Here is a 12,147-nt window from a genome sequence, read left to right as displayed (position 1 = left end):
TGTGCATGACGGCGGCGACAGCAAAAACCAGCAGAAGCCGAGACTGTCCATATAATTGCTATCGCAATAAAATTTGTTGCACTCTCCGAACGACATCAACGAATCCCACGGATAACACAGCTGGAATGAATCAGAATCGGTTTATGTGAACGTCCCGAAGCGACTCAAGCTTTCAGAGACGCCGTAGTGAAGAGCGGCGGATAATCTCGAGCAGCTGGAGTTCTGACATCGCCCAGTACGCGGGCATCTAGCATTTCGCCTCCATCAAAATGTGACCGCCGCAAGTGGGATAACCCGCGTTTTTCGGGTGAGCAGTCAAGCACCGCAACCACTGTGCAACAGCGGCGGACAAAATCGAAACCTTCGTAGTGTCGATGTCATGTGCTTGGTGCGGGGAGTCAATGTCTCGTACGCGCACTGGACATATGGCGTCAAGGCAAGAGATGATTCCTATATTAGAACGTATATATATATATATATATATCTTTGTACCTTGCTCTTCAGATGTGTGCTAGATTTCTTTTACTTGTGGGCGCGCGTACGGGATATAACACGGCCGATGTCTCATCGTAGGGTTCAGGTAGTTATGAAGGGGCCAATTTTACTGTTGTAGCAACAGGTAAGCAGAATGATTTGCGGGTACCACAATAGCGCTCAGGTAAGCGAATCAGAGTTAACGCACACAGGCACACAAAGAGAAATCAATAAGGCTTTCCGCCTTACAAGAAATGGTGAACAGTATTCCTGCCATCATTTTTCAGAAGTTAATAGTCATGTTTCTCTCCACCTCTTCTTGTAGCCGCGCCGAATATGCAACCTGAAACCTTGTAATTCAGCGCCTCATCCTTTGGATTTGAACATATACAAGGACGCGAAAAAGTAATCGGCAGACTAAGTGGCTGCAAGATACTGGCGTGTCGCCATGAAGCTCTAGGCATTCAGAATTTGATAAACGATGCCCACTTGCAACTGCCCGACTGTGTTGGCCCGCCTACCTACAAAACACTGCCGAACAGTTTGTCTGCCTTGCTTATTGAAACGGCCTGTGACAGCGCAGCAGCACCTACCTAGGAATGGACGAGAACGGCTGATACGTGTTTGCACATCGCTAAAAAGCCAGTAGTGCAGGAGCATTGGCCATCGGAGACCATAGGCTCAGTAAAAATACTTCGTAGACGCACTGCTATTTCTTGTGTGCCCGAATTCACACCAGACGTATACACGAACAGTGCAGCATTTATTTCATCGTTGACTTTGCCCTTCGCGACAACCAAAAATGAGGTACTCGGCAGCGAGGACACTCACCATCGACAAAACACCGGGTCTTTTAACATCGCAATCTAGAAAACGCAGTACTTACAGCATCAACAATCCGCACATGGACCTTCTTACAGCCGCCATCTTTGCCAGTGTTGCCTAACTTCGCAGCGCCCCCTGTATTTCGTTTTTGGTGCGAATAGCGTAGTTTAGTAAGGGGATGGGAAAGGGAAGTGAAGGTGAGGAGGAGGGAAAGCAGTCCGGGGTTAAATCGCCTTTCACGACTGCTGCAGATGATAATGTGGTTTAGAATTATACAGAGCTGAGCTAGTTGGTAAGTATTCATTCTAAAAAGACAGGGTGTGCAAACACGGACACAAGAAAGAAGTCAGGACACCACGAACGCCGACTAACAACTGAATAGATGCACAACGGCTGAAAAGAAAGAAGGCACGAAAACTTACCTGAGCATGCCCATGCAATAGGCGAACCTATCAATTCGGCACGCGTGGGGTCTACGTGGAAGATAACTGTTAAGGCATTTGATTCCATCTTTATGAAAGTTAATCGACGGTTGGTTCACGCGTGCGCTACCACTATTCTCGATATGTCATGCTTCAATCATCAGGCACGTTTCTTCATTTCTATGCCGGTACAACACTGCGCATTCATCGAATTTAGGCGTGCATTTACGATCTCGACAATGTAAAGATAGATTAGAAGGTGAGCCTCCGGTTAGCGATCTCTTACGTTCTAATAATCTCTGGTTAACACAGCGGCCCGTCTGACATATGTAGAAGCGGCCGCAGCTGAAAGGGACCTTATATATATATGCCACACTTGTACGGCAAACAGTGAATTTGTTGATGTGTTGAACGAAACAAATATCGGTCCGCTTCTTGTCTTTTACTCGCTCATTCTTCCTCAGCACAGCGCCACAAATCTGACCTACCTTATTCGCAGCCGTGAAAACAACATTAACGTCGTATCTACTTCCTACTTTCTTTAGCCTTTGAGATACGCATTGAATGTACGGTATACCTACGACACGTTTCTTTCTATCGCTTTCTGCAACCATGCTCGGACTTAACACGATGTACTTCTTCAAACGTTCAGCGACAGTGGCCACTGCATCATGAGGATACCCTACATCTAAAAGACGCGTAGCCTGTGCGTTAAAGCTATCACTCATTTTGTGCTCACACGACTTGGTGAGGGCTGACTTAAGGCAAGACATGGCGATGCCATTTTTTACAACCTTCGAGTGCTTCGAGGAAAAATTTAACAGCGTTTTCGAAGATCCAAGAGACTACTGCTGCCAGCACACGTGGTTCTTCTGAAACGTTAAGGAAATGATGTCCTTTACGCGACTGTTGAACTAATTATGATGAAATAATAACTTCCTTGTCTATGAATGTCAACAAACTATCACTACGTAGTAAATGTACTAAAGTAAAGTTAAAATCCAATTTGCATATCTAAACCAGCACAATTTCCATGAAAACCTCGTCTGATGGACCCATTAGAAACTGAACAAGCCCGTAACGCGAACTGTCACACAAAACGTGTTTTAAACCCTCCCGAGTATTACATGCGGTGCACGTAGAAGAGTCCAACTGCTCGATCTTGGGCTGAAGGCAGCACTTCATTTGCAACGCGGCTTGAGCTTCGAGCTGCGGCACCTTCTCGGCCCGTGGCAAAGCAGCGTTTGTGCGACGTGCAACACAAAACCGCTGCTGGTGCTTCTGAGGACGACTCACCTTAATGAAACTTTATGAAGGACCTTGGTGTATATATGTGTATTTGTGATTGTACGTATTATCTGCACGTATATGTGACCACTGTATATACCATAGTCATCACCCGATACCTGGAGTAGCAAGCCCGGTGATAAACCAGGCTAACATCTACGGGACTGTCGTTAAAAGTTGTTATATATCTCTCTCTGAACGACCACGACACAAATATAATTTATCCCACAGCCTTTTGCAGTGGCGTGCACTCCTGGAGACTCCACCAAAACATTCTGTGTGACCAACACTGACATCAATACGAACTCGATTGCTACGACAGGCGACGCATGTTTCGGCTCCGCATCTGAAAGGTCACCATTGAAAACTGCGGTCCCATCATACTGTTCTGTTTACGCAGGAATAAATGATGACTCTACGCCAGAAATGCGCACGAACGTAAGTTAAGACAGATGTCTTTTCGGTGGCTGCCCGGTTTACTGCCCGTCTCCCCATCGGCGCACGCGTGAAGCTGCAGGCAAGAAACTTGCACCGACGGGGGGGCGCAAAAATAAACGGCACCGAAGGAAAGATTTGAAGGCACGCGACAACCAAAAAGTCACAGCGAAAGAAAGAAGAAAAGAGAATAAATACGAGAGCGAGGAAAAGCGAATGACGAAGAAAACGACAGAGCTGTTACGGCAAACGAAGCGAACAACTTGAATTCGTGTTCCAATTATAATGGCTCTCGAGAAAGTTCGGTAAGGGCCTCGTTTGCAGCAGCGAACGGCGACTCGGTTTCCGACGCCCGGCGCCAGATGGACCCAGTTCCTCAGTTCGTTAGCATCAGCCTTACTTGCTCCGGCTATGCCACCATACTCCGGCCGCTGTCGCCTTCCCTTACCCTCCTCCTCCTCGACCAGGTTCCAACGTCGCCTCTATGCCATTGCTACAGTCTGTCTAACCAAAATAACGTGCAGTGACGCGGTATGGCAAGGGCTGGTCTAAAAAAAAAAAAAAAAATTGGAATGGCTAGCATGTCCAGTTAGGCAGCACAGCAAGACATCACGTATAGGCTGTGAAGGTGCCCCGCAACATTTAGGACAGTCACATGGGGATTTTTTTTTTTTTTTCGGGAGGTTCGTTTCTTTAATTAGACGCAACCAAATTAATTCGGTTGCGTCTAATTAGTAAAGTAAAGCACACAGAACATTATTTGTTGTCTTTAGATGTAGTGCAGTAATTTGGATACAAATTGAAACAAATTGAAGCGGAGGAAAAATCACTCTTTCTGTCGGTGGCATTCCTAACCTACAACCTTCGAATCAGTGGCACAGGCAGAGATTTGTTTGGGGGGGGGGGGGGGGCAGGCCCTTGATCCGGCGTGGGATCCGGGCAGGTAAGTGGGGTCGAGTGTCATTTCGTGCTCTGTTCACCACAGCACAAAAAAATTTTGGGATGGGGGCACGGGCCCGGTGTGCCACCTTCAGGCTACGCCACTACTTCGAAGGTTGTGCGTTCGGATCCCACCGCCGGTAAGCGTGATTTTTCGTCCACCTTCATTCATTTCAATTTGCGTCACAATTACCGCACTACATTTAAAGACCACAGTTAATGTCCTCTACGCTTTCTCTGCCCTGATTGTCCCTTGGATTCATAGGGCAGTAATAAAGTTGCATGCAAGCTCGTCCGGCTAGAAGTGGTCGTTAAACGATCACGGTAATGACGGCAAGTGCCCTATGAGCTCACGATATGTGATACGGACTCAGTGTTCGGCTTCAGCGAGGTTTATTTTCTAAAGGGATACTTTCGCTTCGGTAATGTAGACTTAAGTTATATAGTTCCGTATGTACTAGCGCGAAGTTTCGCAAAGAATTGTACGCGCTACGATTTCATGTTTAACACCACACTCTCATACCGAGGAGCTGGCGGTGCTACTGGCCCGTCATAATCATTGAGAGTTAGATACAGAGAAAAAGAGAACACTTTTTATTAACACAGGAAATCAAGAACAATAAAAAAATGTTTCCTGTAACTTGTTACGGTTTATGGTGTACATATTTGGAGCGATCAACTCCTGTACAGCATGCGCAATCCTAAATCAAATTATACTTGAACCAGTCACTATAATTCCGCTTTCTTTGTGAAATTCAGCAGCTTACTCATAACTGTCAGGGGGTTGTTACATAACATTATTCCATGCATTTTTTTTTCACGTACGTTTGAACACACGCCGTTACAACAGGTCACGGACGAAAGGTTTCCCTTAATTAATGGCTCGAATCTATAAATGGCCTCCACCCTCCGTTTCACCGCCTAAATATTATTAATTTACCACTGCCAGCTTCCGTAAGATATTCACGTAATGCGTGTCCACTTTTTCGATCACCAACGCAGGCCGATGTTGCGGTACCTTTATCAACTCCCTGTGCGCATTTCGGCAGCATCTTCAGCACTGCACCTTACTGGACCACATCGGTGCGGTGCCACAATCCTCGGCGGTATTTCTTTCGCCTGTCCTCCTGTCTCCACACTTCTATCATCCTATCCCTGTGTCGTCCTTTTTCATAGCTTGTTTTATTGTCGCGAACTTTCTGCCCTCAACCCCGTTCTTTCCCCCGGACATCTCGTTCGTTTTCGTGTTCCGTTCACCTCATTTCTAGTTTTTTTTTCCTCTCTCTCCCCGATTTTTTACGCCTCTTTCGAACCCGCCGGGCTCGCTCTTGCGGCAGGCCTTGTGGACTATAATTGGATGGCTGCGGAAGATTGGCACTAACAAGCGCTATTGGTGCCACCCATGGTTGCCACTAACGAGACGAGCCTCGAAGTCGGCTTTCCTGTCCCTTTTTTATCTGCTCCTTTTGGTTGCTGTACACGTAGACTATACGTATACAATCATGGATCATACCTCTTTGTGTATTATTTAGGAGAATATCTATCTATCTATCTATCTATCTATCTATCTATCTATCTATCTATCTATCTATCTATCTATCTATCTATCTATCTATCTATCTATCTATCTATCTATCTATCTATCTATCTATCTATCTATCTATCTATCTATCTATCTATCTATCTATCTATCTACCTATCTATCTATCTATCTATCTATCTATCTATCTATCTATCTATCTATCTATCTATCTATCTATCTATCTATCTATCTATCTAACAACTACCCTCAAGAAAACGCTACACTCAGACATTCCGCATATTTACTTGATAGATAGATAGATAGATAGATAGATAGATAGATAGATAGATAGATAGATAGATAGATAGATAGATAGATAGATAGATAGATAGATAGATAGATAGATAGATAGATAGATAGATAGATAGATAGATAGATAGATAGATAGATAGATAGATAGATAGATAGATAGATAGATAGATAGATAGATAGATAGATAGATAGATAGATAGATAGATAGATAGATAGATAATGCCCTGGAGCTTTTTGTTCTACAGAGCGAATTAATGTTGCTTTGAAACTATCGTCTACGTGGTTAACAAGGTCTTAAGACTTTTTATATTAAGGGTGCAATAACGGTGGATGAACGACCAGAACTGACCTTCCTGTGGTCGCCTTATTTGTCTCCATGGTAATGTATAGTCGTCCAAGCTGATTTTCTATCGCCCAAGAGGTTTGAAAAAAAAAAAAAAAGAAACGTAAAGGGAATGAACATAAATTGCCTCGTACAGCTGCGATGCTACCGAGAACGTTTTTTTTTTCCTTGTATGTTACGAACAATAAAGTTGTTTCCATCCATCTATTGTACGTTACGTAATGTCGTAGTTCTAGTTCTCAGTATAGTAGTATAAAGCGGGAGAGGCGGTTAGGCTAGGTCAATTGTCCCCACGTGGGAGCGGCCCGCGGTGTCACCCTAAGGGGTGGCACTTCTCCGGATCTTTTAATAAAGTTCTTCGTACCGTACCGTATCGGCTAACAAATATAAAATATATAAAAAAAAGAATAAGGATAACTGCCCCAGGAGCTCCTGGGAAATTGAGAGAGAATTGACTGGAAACAACTATACGTACATTGAACTTCAGGCGCAACTAAACCAATGCTTAACCCCTGTGACCTATGTCGAATTATACGAAAATACCTAACGAAACCTTATCCGGCTCGCAAAGCATGATGTGCGAAAGAACCTCACAAGTCATTCGGTACCTTTCCACGGCGTCCAGTATCGTAAACAACGTGTCAGTACTCGCGCGTGTTCGTTTCTGCACGACGAAAATCGAAAGAGTCACCTGCGTGACGAAATAGATGGCCGCCTCTGCAGGTGCAATACTCCGCTGCTCAAATAGTTTCTTCGTGGCAGAGATGCATTGGTGGCGCCGCTACATTGCGTAGTATAAGGGGTGGTAATAACGGCGGGGTGGCTGGTGACAGCGAAATTACCTCTTTTTGCCCCGTGTTTGTATTTCCCCGCGGGGAACAAGACAAACAACGAGGATTGTGGACTGTCTTCTTGAGCTAGAAAACAAACAAAATAGCGTGCGAATGAAGAACTTCTAGAATGCTTTTTTTTGTTTTTTTTACAGGAGTCAAGGCCAAGCGAGCAGGTGCATTAGGGCATTTGTAAAATCTCTCGCTACGAAGCCGTTCGTCTCTCTTAGGTGTAGCGGGAAAATTTTCGTTTCACGAGGTCTCGACACCAACGCGAAAAAAAAAAAAGAAAGGGAGAACAACAGATACAAACTGCCGCTGCATCACGGAAATGTTAACGTGATGTATTTTTTGCGCGATCCCATTACCCGCATTACCCGGAATTGGCGTTATAGTCGATAATTTCCAAGTTGTGTAAGTGCGGGCTGGCTTGCAACTGCGAAGAATGTTATAGAGCGAATCAAGCCCCACAGATTCAGTCCTATAGCGGCTACAGGCATTGGCGTATAACCACTCTTATATATTTCTATTTGACTAAAGTAATACACATGGCAGAGCTGTTAGGCAGTTTGTTTATAGTTCAGAAATAACAAACACACAACGCCGAGGAGTCTGTTTTGGTGGTTCCTGTAGTTTAAGCAAGAAATGAAATGTTAATATTCTCAACCGTCAAGGCTGAAAATAGTCACGTGCACAAAAAAGCGTGCATCTGAGGACCGTAATAAAGATATCAATTGACACTTGTCCAACAGAAAAAAAAAAAGAAAAGATATATAACTTATATAACTCCTTTTAAAGAGTTAAAAAGTTTTGCAGCCTTGAAGGAGACAAGACCGCTTGCCGAATCGTTGGCACCAGCGACAATCTAGAATTTTTCATCTCTTTTTAAAGAGAAACGGGAACTCTCTCTGTATATCTTCTCTTCGGAGGCTCGTTGGGTCGCACATCTCCCCAAAAGAGAGTTCAAACGTCTCTTATATAGTTATATGTACGTTATATAGAGTATTATATAGAGTGTTATATACAGTCTTATATAGAGTTTTATATAGCCTCTATATAGTTATATAGACTTATATATGGGGCAAGTCTGGACTAACAAAAAAAAACAGTCAAAGACAAAGTATTTTTTTCTTAGGAGAAGAAGGAGATAATGCTTAACGAAGAGATGGGAGGAGATGTCGGCCTGGAAAGTGGGTGTCTATCCTGCTACTCCTCACGGGGATAAGAAAAAAATGGAGGAAAAGGGGGAGGTATGATGACAGGTGACTATGGTATAGTACAGTGACTCACAGTACACTCACCATCATTAGCAGGAACACGTACTACGCGCTAAAGTTTTCACACCATAGCATATGCTCTAAAGACGAGCATCTAAACCTGTCTCGCTTTTCCTGCTCTTCGATTTATTGCACTTTCCTTCACACAGCACGAGAGGGCTCCTTAAGCAAGTGTACTCATGAAATACCCAAAGTGAACGTTTCACACACTGTTCTGATTCAGTAGACATGTCCAGACCCTATACGAAAGACTAAAACACACATTAACCCAATTTATTGCAAAACGAAGCGAAGGAGAGACGAACAACAGTCCACTTAACGTGGCCCCAAGAATAGATCGCAGCGGTTACTTATTGGTTATGGTGCTCAGCTGCTGACTCAAAAGACGTGGGTTCGATCCCGGCCGCGGCGGTCGCACTTTGATGAAGGAGAATTGCTAGAGGCCCACGTGCGATGCGAACCTTAGGCGGTCGAAATCATTCGGAACCCTCCACTACGGTTTTTCGCATAGTCGCGGGGTCCGCTTTAGGATGTCAAACCTCATAAACCAACCAGCCCAATCATCCCAAGAATACTGACAACAACTTTGCCAACTACGGTTGGCCGCGTCACACCTACGGGATTCCCGTGACCGGCGGCAGTGGTCTGACCAGCTCACTAACGATCTCCCTGCAAAATGCAAAACACGAGAAAGCGGCCGCCCAGAAAAGAGAACAGAACGTGAAAGGCGAAGCCAAGCGTAGACGGAGCACCACACGCAGGCATCGCTTCTGTCGTGGCAAGCCATGCACGTGGTTTTTAAAAGCCAGCTGTAATGGGTTAGAAGAGCACTGCGGTAAAGATGTCGCGGGTGAGGGCACGGAAGGTCTACGGTCCTTGGGCAAGAGCCCTCCGCCAGATGTCCCCAGTTTTCCAGAGCTCACTAACGAGAAGCTGCCGCCGCCCACCTCCTCTTTCGCCATCTGCCCTCATCCGCCAAAGCAGGTTTGCAGCAAGAGGTGCATAGGATGCGAGGGAGAGGGAAGCAGCCCCTGGGAGCGGCGGCAGCCGCCTCTAATTGGACGAGGAACGACGAGGGCGACCGACCAGGAGATTGGCACTAACAAGCAGAATTGCCGAGCCACCTCCTCGAGTTGCTTTTAACGAGCACCCCTCCCCCACTTCTTGTCACCCGCTCACCCTTTGCAGCCCAAGCGCGTCGCCGCAGCAACCTCGTCTGCCACTGCTCTTCCGCATCCTTCAACGAGAGCGCGCGCGCGCGCGAGCGCTCCGGGGCCTCCGTTGCCGCTTTCCTTTCGCGCTTGCAGAGGGGGAACGGGTGTGTAGCTTCGAACACCCTCCCCCCCCCCCCCCCGCCTCTTATTTTTTGGACGTCCTTTTTTTTCCGTTCAGGAGCTTCGCAATCCCTGCCGTTCCGATGCCGGCGAGTGAGCTGCCTTTCTGTCAAAAGGAAGAGGCCCCCCAATTTAGCGAGCTTGCGCGCGCGCCACATCAGAGCCATGAGCGAGCCTACAACTCCAAGCCCTCGCAACAGTTCCAACTTTCCCAACCCCACAAGCATCCCGGTCTCATTTTCACCGCTACTCGCTCTGTGGAAGCATTCTAGCTTCCTTTTTTTTTTTTTTCTTCGTCTCGCGTGCTGCGTTTAGGACGTCACCGCATCTATACGAGCGGACGATATTAAAAACTCGTTCTCCGGGTTTAATAGCAGCGTGCCGAAAGCCGGCCAAGACCAACCTGCGTCGCCACCTACAGACAGCCGCTAATACTTGGCACGGTGCAGGTAGAAACTAGATGAAGGTGTAAGAAAGAAACAGTTTTATGTCGAGAAAAGAAAAACAAAAAAACATTGCTGTACCCTTTTCTCTCGTTTGCATGGGAGAAATAAAACCTGGGGCCGCGCGGCGCGCAAACAAAGAACTCTCTTTTGCTTTTCCCATCCTCTCGAGGTTGTTGCGCGAGCGAGCGAGCCCGTCGCGACCGTGTTATGCCCGATATTACGGTTTCGGCGCCTTCCCTCTCATACACGAATTATGTTGCCGTTGTGCGAAGCTACCCCCTCTTCTATGGAAGCTACCTGTTCTGGATCTTATTCGCGGCTTTTCAACGAGGGCTCCAACAGCACAGCTCCGAAGACAGGCTCTCTTCCGTCTTCTCTCTCATATTGTCGGTGCCGTTATTAGCAGTCGACCCCCGTTTACGCAATAGCTAGGTCTGGTGTCTGCTGCGAGGCTCTCCGCGGTGTCACAGTGTAATTAAGATGTCACATGTTCTCGCTAGTGCGTCCTGCTCTGTCATCGCTGCCATAGCCGGGACCTCTTTTTGTTTTCTTTTATTTTAGGGGGGAGGGGAGGGAAGGGGGACAATCCCTGCGCTGGACCACGAGGGCTAGGCGGAACGACCTTGTTGGGCGTCATTTTGTGCTGGGTATATTTTACGGATGGGCATTGGTGCCGCCATACTGGGCTGTTAGCCTTGCTGTTTTGTATCTTTAACAACTAAACGGACAGTGCTACGGGTCGGTGCATTCGACGTTTCATGACCTTATAAATTCACGTCGGGATATATTAAAATAAGAAAACATTCGTTTAACAGCCCGAGGTGAAATCGTCCATATGCCTCACGTAAAATCGTAAGTATGCTCAGCAACAACAGCCAAGCTGACGCGTACTGTTTTAAAGAATGAACATACTCGTCGCATAACGGACGGGAAAAGTGAAATGTCGTTATCCCTACTTACATCGCACTGGGCTGCATGCGTTTAGTTATTATTTCGTTACTACACTTACGTAGCATGAAAACATACAGAATAGAAAATGAGTGGGATAGAGAAGAGGGTTGAAGGAAACGAGCGAGTCCCAAGGATATTACGAGGATGAAACGTATGCGAATGAACAGAAATAAGCATTTTTCAAGTCTGATTACGTTTCATGCGTGATGTTTGCTGGCGCCGATGTATTTGATTATAATCTCTTTGACTGCAGCACAGAGATCGCGCAAGCTTATAAAAGTACGCCGCCCACACGATGCCATCTCTCCAGTGAATAAACATATTCCGTGAAACAGATCTGCAGAAGAAGGAAATAACGTCAATAAATGATAGGTACTCTCACTGCACTGCTGTACAAGCGCCCCCCCCCCCCTCCCCTCTCCCGTACACACACACGCACATACACAAGCAGGTTTGTGTATCAGAAGTTACGCAAAAGCAAAGCTTTCAGAGGGCGGTCCAAAAAGAAAGCGGGGAGTAACAGGACAGGTCACATTAAAAGCACTGCTTAAGTGCTGGAAATGCGCGAACATGAATGCTGCATTTGGCGAGGGAAGCAAGGAGAGCATTCGACGGGTCTTCTTTCGCTTCGTCTCGGCCTGCCTTGTCCGCCTGTTCGCGTCAACCTGCGTCTCGCTAACATGCATTCGCACTCGACCGGAACGGAACGGGCGCGCGACTATAAGTCGCCCGAATCAAGAGGGAAAGAGG

Source organism: Rhipicephalus sanguineus, chromosome 2, assembly GCF_013339695.2.
Source record: "Rhipicephalus sanguineus isolate Rsan-2018 chromosome 2, BIME_Rsan_1.4, whole genome shotgun sequence".
Classification (NCBI taxonomy): Eukaryota; Metazoa; Arthropoda; class Arachnida; order Ixodida; family Ixodidae; genus Rhipicephalus; species Rhipicephalus sanguineus.
This window is presented reverse-complemented; position numbering follows the sequence as displayed.